General features: G+C 42.5%; 1 protein-coding gene across 1 annotated transcript in view; it reads right to left on the minus strand.

Moving 5' to 3' along the window:
- CRBN (cereblon) overlaps positions 1–14,866 on the minus strand; it is a 30,993-nt gene extending 16,127 nt beyond the window's left edge. The window contains exon 1 of the mRNA XM_052678577.1: positions 14,842–14,866. The gene's annotated coding sequence lies outside the window, so the exon portion shown is untranslated. The remainder of the gene's footprint in view (positions 1–14,841) is intronic.
- Between the last annotated feature and the right edge of the window lie 335 nt (positions 14,867–15,201).

Here is a 15,201-nt window from a genome sequence, read left to right on the forward strand (position 1 = left end):
GACGGCTTATGTAGATTTCCCTCCATCACTTGGACTGAAAATCATATTGTTAGCTTAACTCCTTGAATTTTTTTAATAGCACTACAGATTATAGCATCACTTCAATCACTGCAGAGATGGTAGGTAAAGTACACACTTTAAAAACTACAATGTAATGGACATTAAAGACCACCTCTGATGAATTTCTGCCCAGGATCGCAGAGGAATGGGTACTTTAGAGATGCTCATAGACTTCTGCAGCTCTCACAATGCCATTGTCCTTGACCTCCACATTGGTTAGGACAGCCTTGACCCCATAGTTAATGGTATGTCAGGCATCACAGCAAGACTAGATGTACTTTCTTCCTGCCTTGACATGATCTTTGCCATCTCCTAGTGCGATACTTCAGAACATACACACTGAAAGAAATCTCAGGAAACCCTCTAACTGCTTTTCAGCCGCTTTGAAGAATAGAGGAGACATGAAAGATGGAAAATCAGAGTTTAGCCTTACAACATTTTGAGCACCCCAGCTCAACTGAGACACACAAGTCTATAGTCAAAACTACTTCGGTGCCTTCATGTCACACACCAGCTTCAGCTGAGCAGATTGAGGACAATCCCAGCCTTGCTCTTGCTGCTACCCAGTATGGGAACCTGTGACTTGCTCCTGGAGAGCAGCTATAGCCTCAGAGAGATGTTTTCATTTAAAATCCTTCCAGCTGCCACTTTCCTCTCTGTTGGAAGGAAGAAAAAAATTGATCTCACTGCAGACTGTACGGTTAAAGAGAGCTCTGTCAGATAACCTCTCTCATGTTCGAAACGACTTACAGAGCAGCATTTTTCCATTTACTAGCATATCCATCACACTAAGAGGATTCCACTACCTGTGAGCGGCTCCGAGTGGAGCACTGAACTACCAGCAGTGAAGGGTTTCCAATAAAGCAACAGTGAATGCCTCTGCTGGGAATGGGGGGAAAATGCACCTCCTGGAAAACAGAAATTCTTACTCATCGCACGATGTTGTAGGCATTTGATTACCACTCGTTTCAGAGTTCTGGCTGAATATTCAGCTGGCATCAAAGTAATTCTCAGTCACAGCCTTGGAAGAGTTCTACTGTGTTTGCCCATTGCATGCACAGATTTGTGCCAGTGGAGGTTCAAGAGGTGTGAAGGAGCAGGCGGGTGGCTGTGCACAGCCCCACGTTGGATGCAGTTGTGGCAAAGCTCATCAAGAGGAATTATCTGTCAAACAGAACTCACCAGCAAAAGAATTATTTTGAAAACATTGTACATATTGACCCTATGATTTGTTTAATGCCTAGAGTATCAGATAAAGCAGAGAGAGTAAGGAAGCAAACATTCTAATAACACACACAGATAGATGAAAATGAAAATCATACTCAAAGCTGTTACCTAATTGCAGAGAATACAGCATTACAGAAAAAAAATAAAGAAATAAAAAACCAGCAACTCAGTTCTCAGAGTTGCCACACTACATTTTCACCTTGTTTAAGGGCAGATGTACACTGATTCCAAAAGGAAACAGATGTTTTCAAACCATCACAGCTCATTTATGAGGATAATTACCTGCAAATAGTAAGGTTATTAACATTATTAGTTGAATATCACTATCCGTCAAGCATGAAAAATTCATCAAAGTAGAAATTCTACTCTTGAAGCCCCACTTAGGATTAATTTCCTTCAGTACTTAAGTAGATTTTCAGCAGTGTATTTCATTTGCTGTTCACAAACAGTTCATTTTCTACCACGTTTCAAACAATTCTAAGTTTTAAAATGTTAATATCACTTCAAAAGTTGTCACCGTCTTTATACTGCATTTTTGAACAATTTTATGCTCCCCGTTTCACATTTGGTAAGGCACAAAATCCCTGAGCTCGAACAGTTGAAGATGTCACTCCCGTTTCTCCCCTTTCGTTCATCCTTTTTCATGTAAATTGAATACTCTGGGCTCTTAAAATACGTGCTCTCTAAATAACTATCATACAGCTAGGCACGTTTTTGTTCCGTTTTGTTTTTTAAGAAGCTTAAGAATGCTTTACAAATAATGGAGTTTGTAGCTGTTGTTCTTATTGGCATAAACAAAATAGAATGGAGGCCAAGTCATTTTGTCTTTGACCAAATTTCTGAAAATGCAGTTTAACCTTTTACTACAAGTGCAAACAGACGAAGGATTTCCCAATGGCTTTGGACAGCTGAAGTGGGCTAGAATATTGTATTAATGCTTCCATTTGCAATGTTCTGTATTTTGGTTGAAGTATCTTAGCACCCATTCCTGATTACGGAAAGTAAATCTAAGGCACAAAAGGAGGGAGACGCCTAAACAAACACTGAATTCATTTTCCAAGCCAGGAAATGTCGTTCCTTTGTTCTTTTGAAAATCATCCCCAGAGCACCTGTAGAATAATGAAATGAGATGTGGAACAGAGCATTAAGCTAAATGGCCTCTTGGAAACATGGAGAGAAAGCTGTACAAATGATGTATGGGGCAAGGTCAGCTTAATGCAAAATTTCCAGTGTTTTCTTTGTAAGGTTTTGTTTTTCCCTGGATAAGAAAGGATTGAAATAAAAAGAGGCCCTGACTGTAAATGTTTTCACCGACTTGATCGTTAAGGCCCGGTAATCAAATGGGAGAAGACTAGTCCTTTTGTAAAACACAGAATGGAATAATTCTCCTTTAATGTCCTATTTATTAGGACTTGCAGAAGGCATAGTTACAAAATGAGAAGCCCCGTTTCTCCCCTGAGTGCAGGGATCACATCTAATTGCATTCAGCTCAGACCAGCCCCGACAGCGAGAGCAGCAAGAATCGATAGTGCACTGGAGATGCCTTCCCCATTACACTTCAGCGAGCCTTACCCTTTATCAGGAAAAGCTACTTTCTGCATAATTAGTCTACAGACACAGCAGGGATTTAATGGTGGCAGCCAGGAACGTAGGTTTAGAAGGCTGATAGTGAGTCGTAGGTTTCCATCAAGATAAGGCTCTCCAAGAGCTCTGCAGCCCGCATCACTTTCATTCAAGTGCTAGGACTGCTGCATCTATCTGCTCTCTTGCTCTTTCAAGCCACTTTATTTTGGTTTTGCAACAGTTTTGCAACAGTTCTCAAGATGGCTTCCAAAAGGAGCGGATTCAAGGATATTTCTAAGGAGCAGCTCCTTTCATTTTCAAACCTGGGTAAGAAGGGACCTTCTTTCTTCCAGCTATCTTAGTACTGGTCAGAAAGGAACAATTGTTCCATGGCACAGCACTGCATCAGGGGGGCTAATTTCCTAAGGGAAATTCATCTGGTGACTGCTGCAGTAGTCTAGTTCCCTATATCATTCAGAACATAAAGGGAGCTGGAAACAAGATTAAACTTGTAGCTCAATACTATTTAAATCAAGCCAAAATAATGCAGTTCTGCTTTCTGTAATCAGTTAAGTGTATACATTTGGCATTCATTGGCACTCGCTTGGAAGCTGAGCAATCATTGCATGCAAATAAGTCCTGCCTTTCACAAGCAACAAGAGTTTCCAAATGTCACATTCAAACAAGGAAGCTGCTACATTAAACAGACCTGCTGTTAGTTATCCCTGACACCCGTGGTCCACAGCAAACACACAGCGACCACCACAGATCTCACAGTCACTCTCAACTAGATTAGATGGCAATGTTTATGATTCTATTAATTACAAAAGAAATAAAGAATACCGTTCAGCAGAGACGTTAAATTATGACTGTGCTTTGATGAAGTTCTGTTCTTTGAAGCTGTAGGCAAGCCTTCCTTTGCATTCACAACTTTGTCATGGGCAGCAGCGATAACCTGGAGAAGGCATTTGTGCCATGTTTGCAGGTGGCATCAGGTTGGGAGCAGCCAGGGAAACCAGGATCCTAGCTGTGCAGCAATGAAAATCCATATCAACAGAACTCTTAAATTCCTACAGCGAAATGCAGAAGAAAGCCAGCAGATGATCAGTGGGAAACAGAAAAAAAGAACACTCAGTAACACTGCCTGGAAAAAATCTGAAACGTTGTTGTATGACTGGCTGTGTTCCTGCCTGAACAACAAAGATTGAGCCTAAGGACGGTGCGTTGGGTGACTGCCTCATTGCTTTTTAATAGAATCAAAGGAAAGAATCAATTCAATTGATGAAACAATTATTAAATAACTGCATGCAAATAGGTTTAGAGCTGAATTACATAAATAAATTTAATTAATATCTATGTACTGCTTTCAGGGCATAAGATAGCAAATAACTAAAGAATTCTTAGAATTAATCCTATTTACCATTTTCATAAAACCATCTTTGCTGCATTAGCACCCTGCTAAACATGAATCTCTCCATAGCCAAAACCGAGGGGCATCCAAAGTTGTAGTGTGCTTGGTAGTTCTTTTGTACAAACGAAATCGAGTTCCTGAAATGAAGTTCCTCTTGAAACTGGCAGTAATAAATAAATCAATGCCGATCGCATTTTAAAAATTATCACATCCTTTGTATCACTACTGATCCTAGGAGGACTAACTAAGGAAAGGAAATACAGAAGCGTAGCACAAAAAGAGGAGCTGGATATTCATGTCATCTTTTATCCTTTCAGGCACTAATATGGCTAGAAAGTATTGATTACCTTAAAAGCCCCGAATAACTAAAGAACTATTGACTTAATATTTTCTCTAATCCTCCATGAAATTTTACAGTAAGTCCTGATGTCTTTTCTGTTAAAGATTTTAGGGCTGAACTAGATCATGTACCCATCTGAAGTGTCAGCTCTAAGGCTTACTGTGCTGCTGATAGGAACCGTGTTAAAGGTGGGTAATAACTCCCAATATTTAACTATGGTTGTAAGGATTTTGGAAATAGATACATCTTCCAACATATATTATCCCACAACTTTTGCCTTTTAATACTCTATGCAATTAATCTGATATAAATTTATTCAGTGAAAGCGTTGGCCCTTTTCATGGTCATTTCACTACAGCTGCTCTGAAAATTCCCTCCTCGCAGTGCAATCCTTTGATAACCACTGTTATTGCTTCACTAACAAATTAACAAGCTGCTTGTCTAAAACTACAGTAAAGGACACCAATGAAGGTTGAATAATGGAGGGAACAGTGAAAGAAAATGTACACAAACATCTTAACTTTTCAGACCCCGCTGAAGTGAATGGATTATTAGTGGGATTTGTTTTGTTTCGCATTCCTGGCTTACTGAAGTGAAAGTTACCTGCAAGGGCCATTTGTTTTCACTGTGTTTGGTTTCACAGCAGCGTTTACAGGCTCCAGCCACAGACACCATCATTTCAGGTCCTGCTCTGTCAGTAAACAAACAGAAGTTTTCCCCTTAGTTCACCATTTGGTTTTGATTCAGCAGAATGAGTTGGACGCAATGAACACAGCAGAGTGAGAAACACAGGGAGGCAAAGAGTCATCACGGTGCATACGTTTTTTGTGACGTTGCCAACAAAAGCTCCTGTTGTGAGCTTGGCTGTGACCTGTTTGGCACCACAGATTCCCATTCCATGGGAGAGGAGCGGCTTGCTGGACTCCCCTCACCCTATTGCACCTCCCCAAAAGCACCCAGCCCCTTCTGCCTCTACAAACCTCACCCACACACAAACTGCTGACATAGAGAGAAAAGCTTTGCGTGCCCTCAGCAATTACCTTCAGCTGACATCTGAATGTTGCAAATGATACTGCTCTCATGGTATTGCTATCCAGCATCAGAACTGCAGGAACATCTCTTTGCTTTTTCAAAATGTAAAAGGTTTTTAGATTAAGAAAGAACAAGTTGAAAACAAAACAAAACAAACCACCACTGTAGAAAGAGAAGTGCCATTACAGAGCTCGTTCAAACTGACATCCTTTACATCACTTGAGCAGCATAAAGGAGGCTCAGTAGGTTAACTCACATTTTCAGAAGACTTCTTTGCATTGCGAAGGTGACGCATAGTGGGATCCTGCAAAGAAAAGACTTTTTTTCCTCCCCCTCTTTTCCAATAAAACTGACTTGCATCTAATCCTTATTGATTGCTTTTGTCTCAGTCCTATAATCACTTATTTACAGAAATACCTTTATAATAAAAGCTGAGTGGTTAAAACAAATAGGAATGCAGGGGCACACTATGTGTCAGTTTTGGGTTTTTTTGCAGGGCTGGGGCCCAGCTTCCTGAAGCCATTTAAGCATCAAGCTCCTCCTTAAGCACTGAGTATCATCAGTCCCTGGGATGGTTCAGCACATGGGAGTTGCTCCCTGCAATGGGGTTGGTCACGCTGGGCTCAGCAGGGCAGCAGTGATGCCCTCAGCTGAGCATTCACAGCACAGCACCTAATTATTTTAGCGACTGCAAATGAATTGCAAATTTCTTAAGAGCAAAACGTTTTCAATCAATCTGACCACATTTAATACCAGACTGTTAGAGATGGCTTGTATCTTTAATGCTACCAAGTACAGCTGCTTTGTTTCCCTGATTAGCAGCGGGCCAAATATTAAAATATCAAACCCTGGCTTACATCCTTCTGATGCAATAAAGTGAAAAGGACAAAAAGGAAAACTCCCACAGCACCTGGTGGCTGAGCTGTGCTGGGCTGCACTGCCAGTCCCCAGCCATGCAGACCAGGCTGAGCTCGGGGGAAGGAGTTGGGACCAGTGGAGCCCCAGCACTGCAGATGCACAGGACCAGGTGTGGGTTTGGCCCAGTTATTTTTCTGTTTCCATGTGGTTATTTTTGCTCTAACCGTGCTCTTCATTGCCGGTTTACTTTTTGTGTATCCAAATAAATGCAAAAACAGAATGTAATCGGGAGAACGTGTCTCATTCCACAGCCAGCATTTGCCAGTTTAGGGAGTGTGAGCACCTCCATTAGAGGCAGAAATTGAAGCAGCTTTAACCGACAATTTTCAGACAGTTCTGAGCATCCAAGCAGAAAGAAATCACCTAAAATCATGATTCATTTTTTAAAACGCTGCCTGAGCATGAGTCTCTTCAAAATAAAAAAGTCATTACTCATTCAGGGGAGTTTTCCTGCAGTTTCAAATGCTGGCATGCAAGTTAAGCACACACAAAACCACTGACAGCAGTTCAGCCCATGCACGGGCTGCTCTGCAGAAGCCTTCAGTGGAGCAGCCCCCAGGAGGAGGCACTGCCCAGGAAAAGCCTTCAGCTGTGCTCCTGGTGGAAGTGGCACAAAGCGTATCAGATTGCAAACGGAGCAGAGATTAAACATAGCTTTTAATTGATCTGCAAACACATTTGAGAAAAGCAGCAGAGCGTAAACTCATTATTTACCACTAAATAAATTCCCTGTTTGTTTTCTTTTTTTTTCTAACACTGACTACTTGCATTCAGCTTCAGCCCTGCCTGCCTTTGTAAATGTCTTCCCACAGTTCAGACGTTACTGGAGTTGCTTATTTTGCAAACACTAACACATTTCTGCTCTCGGACATAAGATGGACAAGGTTTTTCACAGTGTGCTCTGCCTAACTCTCCTGAATGTGGGCAACGACAGCAATCCTCCACCTCCTCAGTCGGACCACACGCCCCACACTGGACAGTATCTGCAATTTGCAAAGTATTGATGGGATCAACTTCTCTTCCTTTTCACGACAGACAAAGTTGCGCATTCTCTGACCGCCTTGCAAAACTGCCAGTTTTAATGAGAAAGAAGCAATAGAGAAGACCTTTGTTTGGGTCTGCTGCCCTCGCCATATCTGTCTACACCCTCAGGGCTGCCGTGCTCTGAAATGACCCAGAAGTGCCCTTTTCAGGCAGCCAGAACCCCTGAGGTTGGGTATGCAAGGCCTTCTCCCGCACAGCTCCACGTGCCCATGGGGCACTGCCTTGGCCATGCCCATCTCTCTCACAATATCTCTTCTCCAGAGCTGATAAACAAGAAACCGAGATGAATTTCTCCTTAGTAATTTTCCTTTTGCCCATTACCACGTATACAGTAGAATATAAGTGGACATTTCTATGTGGCTCAGAAATAAAGAATTGTTTAGACGCTTATTAAACAGCAGAGTTGAATGAAATTAATCCCAGTCTGTTGTCTGGAGTATGAAAGTTAATTGCAAGACACAATGATTTACTAAAGTTTGAAATACCAAATGCTTTTTCGAGTAAGTTAATGACAACCAGAATCAGAGTGTAACTGCGTAAAATGGGAATTTTATTTTAATTCCTACCAAAGTAGTTTGGTAAATGAGCTTGCTCTCAACCCAGCATGAGAGGTTTAGCACAGCTTGGCTTGCTGTTACGTACTTAAATGTTATCCGAGGTTAAATATGGTGACCAGCTGACATCCATCACAGGACACTGGATCAGCAATTTCATTTCTTTAACTACAGCATCACTGGAGAATTTCATTTCTCTAACTAAAACATCACTGGCAGCTGTGAGGATTTCCTGAGCAAAAGGTGATGAAGAGCAGCAGGGGAAGAGGAGGAGGCAGCAGGCCAACCCAGTGGGCAGGGGCAGCCGCCATGGGGAGAAGTGAAGGCTGGTGGGGAAAGGATGCAGTTCATTCTTATGGTGGATTGCTGCCAGGAGTGAAGTGTAATCAGAGAAAAATACAAAACAAGAAAGAATGAACAGAAGGTAATGGAGCAGCCTTCCAGTGTAGGAACAGCCCTGCCACTGCTCACAGCACTTTGTGTGAATAGAACGTGGGCTGGCTCAAGGCAGAGGTGCTGCATCGATTGTGCAGAGCCTCAAAGGACTTTCACGTTCTATCCCAGCTCCACGTAAATCGTCTGGATTTGGGATTATTGTGGTTTTTTTTTGTAAGCACAATTTTTGCCATTTCTGTTATCATAAGATGATCAAGTTCCCCCATCACATCACACCAGGAAACAATCCTGTCTCCTCAGCAGCTTTCGATCCTCCTCCTCTGTGACAGACAGCAACCAGCTGGTGTTTAGCACAAAATGACCACTTCCTTCACAGTTCCTCCCCTCTTTGGCATTTATGTGTAGGTCACCTTCACCATGACACGCTCTCCACCCCAGTCTGGCACAGCCCTTGGTGGCAGCTGGAGCTCCTTGGGAGCTGGGACAGCCCTGGTGCTGGTGAGGCTGACATGAGGGACGTGAATCCCATCTGCACACAATGAGAGCCAAATTCTTTCACCATTTTATTACAATCCTGTTTATTTTCTTTCCCCTTTCATTTCTCTTTGCACCTCTCTCTCACTGGTCTCTCAGTCCTAATGCTCAGCAGGTTGATTGTTTATGTGAATGTCTCCCACTGCTGTCTCTTATTGCCTTCCAGCTCTCCTTAAACATTTGGCTTCTCCTGCCCTTCTTAGCATAACAGAGCATTGCATTGCAGACCTTTTGGTTCTTTTTCTTCTCCGATTTCTCTGCCACAAAATACTGTATTTCAACACCACCAGCTAACACAAAACAGCCTCATAGCACCAATGTTCTGCTTCTCTAGCAAACACGGAGCTTCCACTGCTCTCTCCCAGAGGACATCTACGTTCCCTACAGATTTAAAGAGCACATCTTTCCAAAAGCATCAACTCTTACACAACTGGAAATTAAAACAATTAACATCTTCAAGATTATTATATTTTTTTCAGCCAAAAAAATAGAGCTCTGTTCCGGGGGAATTACTGCCCAGTACAAATTCCTGAGATGTTGCTATCTCATTTTCCCAAGGACACAGAGGAAAAAAAAATAAAAACATAGTTTTGCAATGCTACAAGCTTAAAAAAAGTATAAAAGAAAAATAAAAAGTGTGAAACATTTGCAAGTGAAAATATATCTTTTAGAATTGGGATGCAGAAAAGTTGTCAAGTGTTTCTCCAAACATTTTCTTTACATCTCACATTTTTCAGAGCTATCTCCAAGCCTGCCTCAAATTCTAAACCCATAGGAGAGATCCAGTGCCCACCTGCATGTGATATGAGAGCAAATGCTGCTCTGGGGACAGCAGAGCAGTGAGACTACCCATGGATCCCTCCAGGCAAAGGGACAGTTGTTCTTGCACTGAAGTGTGGCACAAATCCATTGGTCACAATGAAATCTGTCCTTTAAAGAAGAGTTATCTGGGGTAATAAGGTTTTCCAGGCATCTAAAGAATTCCTGAAATAATAACTACTGCGTTTGATACTCTTCTGCATGAGAACTGGTAACCATGTTCCCTCCTTTGGCTCCGAATTCCATCTCTACTGTAAGATGTAATGACACTGCAATGCTTTTTTATTGGTCCTTGGCTTGATATCAAGCAGGATTTTCATGAAATCTGGCTGTTTTGCTGAACCCCTTAGTTAACAGCACTGAATTAAGCACTTGCTTAATCTTTGAGATATAACCTTATCATTTCTCATATCTGTTTTTAATAACCATCAGAACAACCTGTACCAGCATCAGTTCAGACACTGGATAGGTTCCCTTTGGACATCACATTTTTTGGTGAGTGCTCTTTTTTTCCTCGTTTTTCTAGTTTCCAAAGACCGAGAAAAGTCATAAGAAATGAAAACACTCTGGGCATTGCCTTTTGAAACCTTCAGATCTCTGCAACCACCACCTTCATTTAAGCATAAAGGAGAAGCAGACTATTAGAAGCTGACCAGGTGACAAGCACAGAAAACTGTGGAGCACGGGAAGGGAAGATAACTGGAAGGAAAGATAACACAGGCAGAGATGCCTGAGGAACTGAGGGACATCTCCAAGCACAGTGTGGTTTTTCAGTGCTGAAGTGCACAAAGATATCTGGGGCTCCTGGAGAGACCTGGGTTCCCGTGGTGCCTGGCAGCTCAGAGATGCTGCTCAATTACCATCTGCACAGATTTGTGACTGGCACGAGGTGAACTTGCTGTGTACAGGTTGACTCGTTTCCTGCATGAATATATTGACCTAGTTTTCTAGCAATTTACGGATTTGTACTTATGAATAAATAGTCTACTGACTTTTCAGACCACGTACAGGAGAAGAGAAATGGTGCTTCACACATCAAGTAGGTCCTTTTTCAATTACACATTTTATAGTTTAGCAGTATATATTGAATACGTTAAGGCTGCTACAGGCTCATCCATACACTCCTTATTAATTCCACGAAGTCTCCTGTCAGTGCATCACTTAAGGTGAGAACGTACATCTTCCTGTGCCTCCTCAACTACATCTACTTTAAGAAATACTGTAAGTAAGGTGTGAGGGTTCAGCAGGGTACTTTGTCAGCAAACTGACTGTATGGAAGGGCGGTTTGTGTACAGCCCTGTTTCTCACAGCACGCACAAGTGTTAACCACAAAGTGAATTCCCTTGCAATTTATAGCCCTGCTCTTTCCAATTTGCTCTGCTAACTCACTCAGTGCCTGGCAGGTCTCAATTCTAGATGCCGGGTGGTTCAGCACAAAACAAAATGATCCCGTCGCCCTAATCAATACAAACTTGTGGTAACCTATAAGAATATGCGTGGCTCCAGGTGGATTTTGTGCTGTGCGTGTTCCCTGAGTGCTGATCAGTGCCAGCATGGAACCATCCCCACTGCCTGCTGGTTCCCCTGCAGCACCAATGCAAATAGCAGCGTGAGCTTCACTTCTCTTATACAATTCAATGGGACTGTGTGTAAGGTAAAGTTGGCCAGGACATCCCATTCCACCAGCCAGCCATTCTGTTTCCTAGCATTTAAACCCATAGTGATGTCTATTTTGGGTGCAGAATCTAGAGAAACCAGAGCCCTAGCAAGGATCAGATTGGGTAAATTAAAATGCACACACACCAACCTTAGAAGCAGAGCTGTGATGCTTAATGGCTGCAGTGAGCCAAAGGACTTCCTTCTCCTATGGATCCAGGCCCATGGTAGGCATGGGAAAAGGAGGACAGGAGGTGCAGGACAGCACAGGAAATGCAGAGCAATACTCCAGGCTTGAGTTAAAAAGCATTAATTTCTCACTGACTCGAATGGAAAACAAGACAGGCTCACAGGAAGTGTTTACCCATCAGTACTGCAGCATGGGCCCAAGGAGATGAGGAAGAAATACCCACCCCATTTTCTCCTGGTGTCTTGCACCTTGCTGATCACCCAGTGAGTGATGCCAGCCCTGTGAAAATACATGGGCAGCTGCCTTCCTATTGCTGCAATGTAAAAACAAACACACACCATGCAGATCACTCAGTTCAGAGAGATGACTCCAGCCAGTAATACTTATATCACTGTCCACCATGGGCAGAATAGGGGTTATGCCTTTGCCACTACACAGCAAACTATAGAACAATGTCAGCACGAGGAAGATAAATTAATACACATTAGTAACACCCTGCCCCTTGCTGATAGCCCCTTGTCATTCCTGAGCCCATCCTGGCATGCTTTCATCCAATGTTTCCACTGATAAATTCAGCCAGGATCTCTCAGAAATACACCTCAATGTCGTATGTCACTGAACTGTCACATGGCTATTACAAAAAAGAACAGTACCTCCAGGATGGGAGCAAGCATTTGAGCTGCATTCGTAGAGTTGACACATCTAAATATTTGAAGATTGCTGCCAATCTTTACCTTCACAGCACAGCATTGCACAGGGAGGGTCAGACTTCTCCTTTAAATATTTACATGAAATCCACTTGGATTCTTGCTTGGGGACTGCAAGGCAGTCCAAAAGCTCAGAGAAATACCACATCATCCCTCTCCCTGCCTTTCCTGACTGCTGGATCCCAGGACGTCTACAAACCAAAGTAGATGTTTCTCTAAAAATAGAAGAAAGAAACAATGATACAGCTCACAGGTTGAGATAAACTGCCAGCAAATCTAAATACCTGCTTGCTGTATAGATTTAATTGTGTTCAAGTAGGTTTTCATTTGCACTGTGCTGCGCTCTTACACCATGAGCACAGCTCGTCCCCAGGTCTCCTGGCTGTTCTGAAGGGTTTGACTGAGGAAGGAATTGATCACATCCCCAAAGACAGAAGAAGAGCAGATATGCGGGCAAAACTAGATGCCAAAAACATCTGAAAGGCAGTTATAAAGAATTATGAGTCAGTCCCTGAGTGGGAACCGGTGCGTTTGGCACAAAGGGAATGTAAAGCAGGGATATGTCACAGGGCAGACGCAGGGCGACGCATTATGAATGCATGAGTCTTAAAAAACCTGCCTCTTGGAGACAGGTTGGTAGAACTCCTCACTGCGTGTGCCAGCGCATACAGAATCACCATTTTGTGCCTTTTTCTGAATCCAGGAAAAAAGATGGGAAGGCGCCGTTCCATCTGCAGAGCCCCAGCAGCCCCGCATGGGATGGACACTGTTTGTGAACCACAACGAGTTCTTGGTGGGGGGACACGGGTCCTTTCATTAGCATCAGCCATGATGGCTGTCTTAAAACCTAATTAACAAACGCTAAATCAACTAAACTGCTAAATCAAACGCTGCTTGCAATTACTTCACATGCAGATCCCAGACCACAGCTCTAAACGTTTTTCAGAGTCCTTGACAATATTTTCATTCACAACATCACAAATATTGTTGGTTTTCTTTTCGCTTTAGCTCTGAACTTTTGGATCCCCGTAATTTTCTTACTCCTGACTATAAATTTTCCTTCTCCTTCCTATTAAAACATAGTGAGGAATGAGTGCCTGCCTCCCCTGCTGGGTTGTTCTAACCTCTGGCAGCAAGCATGGGGAGCAGCCTTTGCTTTGTGTTTTGGACAAGGGCAAGGCAGCAGGATGTGAGAACTCCTCATAGCTGCAGCTTTCTTTTGTCCATCAGAGCTGTTTCTAAGTCAGCAGCCCTCCCCCATCTCCAGGTTTCCCTTCTACCTCAGAGGGCCCCAGCACTGGCATGAACAAGTCTTAAGAAGTTTCTCTTTGGAAACTCCCATAAGGGAAAGGTCTTATTTATTTATTACTTCTCATTGGAGATACAGAAATGCAAAGAGATTAAGACCTAGCAGACATGACAATGCAGAGAAATGCCTGCTTTGGCACAACCTGCACCTAAAACACAGGGTCATTTTGGCTTTGGGCAAGTTTGCCAGCCTAGCCACATCAATCAGGGACACAACCATTCCTCCTACTAAATTTGCTATCAACCCAAGGTATTGCATGTAGGTTCAACTCTTGTGAGCATCAAAAGCCCTCTTTCTTAAGCATCATTTGGACAGATGGTTTTTTCCACGCTTGTGAAAGGTTTCATTTTTCAACCTAAGGAGGTGGGATAATCACCTCCTAATTAACACCAGCTCTCAGCTGGTACTGGCTGCAAAGCACGTCCTTCAGGGATGTATCCAGTCTTCTCACACGGATTTCAGACATTAAAAAGAAATCTCAAAACCACTGTTGTTTTGGTTAACGTCAGGAAAATTTGCGTTCAAGAAAATATTACAACTGCAGTTGTAATTCTGCCCCCATTTTAAACCCCCTCCCAAGAAAAACCTGAACAAAGGCTGCTCAGAGCTCTGAGCCCATTTTCTGAGGAGGTGAATCACATTTACCCAGAGAATAAAGTGACAATTTCTTCACGTTTCTGAGTTATGAATTGGAAAAATAGTCTCAGCAACACAGATCAATGGGAACTTCAAAGAGTAATGCGGACCATCTATTACCTTTTCTCCCAATTACCGTCCTTCTGCTGAGAATTGCATTTTATGTGCCTTCTAGGCTTCAACAACCAGAGTAGGATAACAAAAAAAAAGCTCATGAGAGCTTTATCTTTTTATTGAACCTAAACACTATAGAGCCAGTTAAGTTGGCTGTAAATTCTGAGCTGCTGTTGCAGATGGGACCAGGCCCATCATCGCTACAGAACCGTGAGAAATTATTTTTCTCTTTGTAGCCAAAACACGAAAGGAGAGAAGCATTAGCAATATTGGTTGGGGCTCATCCAGCCCCAAAACAAAGTTTAACCAGCTAAACATTTGGAGAACTTACTTCAAGATGACTTTGTAGCTCTTGTCCTACCCCATCAGTTCACGCAGTCTTTTCCAGCATGTAAGAGTGTATCTTTTAGCTGGCTGTAAAACAAATCCACCATTTTGAAAGTCAGGAACAGCCCTCAAATGTGCTGGTTTTTTTCCTGATCAGTTCCTTCACTTTTTGTTCAAAACGATCTGACGCATTTTATCTCCATCAATTAATCATTTCCACTAAGCTGCAAATTATTTATCCCATTCTGTTAGGTGAACTTTAGCTGTTCATTAAGTTATTTCAATTAATGAGCTCCTGGGACTTATTTTTGAAGGGAAAAAGGTCATCTCTTTCCTCTTCTTTTCTACCGGACACTACAGAGAA

Source organism: Tympanuchus pallidicinctus, unplaced genomic scaffold (assembly GCF_026119805.1).
Source record: "Tympanuchus pallidicinctus isolate F22 unplaced genomic scaffold, pur_lepc_1.0 scaffold17, whole genome shotgun sequence".
NCBI classification, from domain to species: Eukaryota; Metazoa; Chordata; class Aves; order Galliformes; family Phasianidae; genus Tympanuchus; species Tympanuchus pallidicinctus.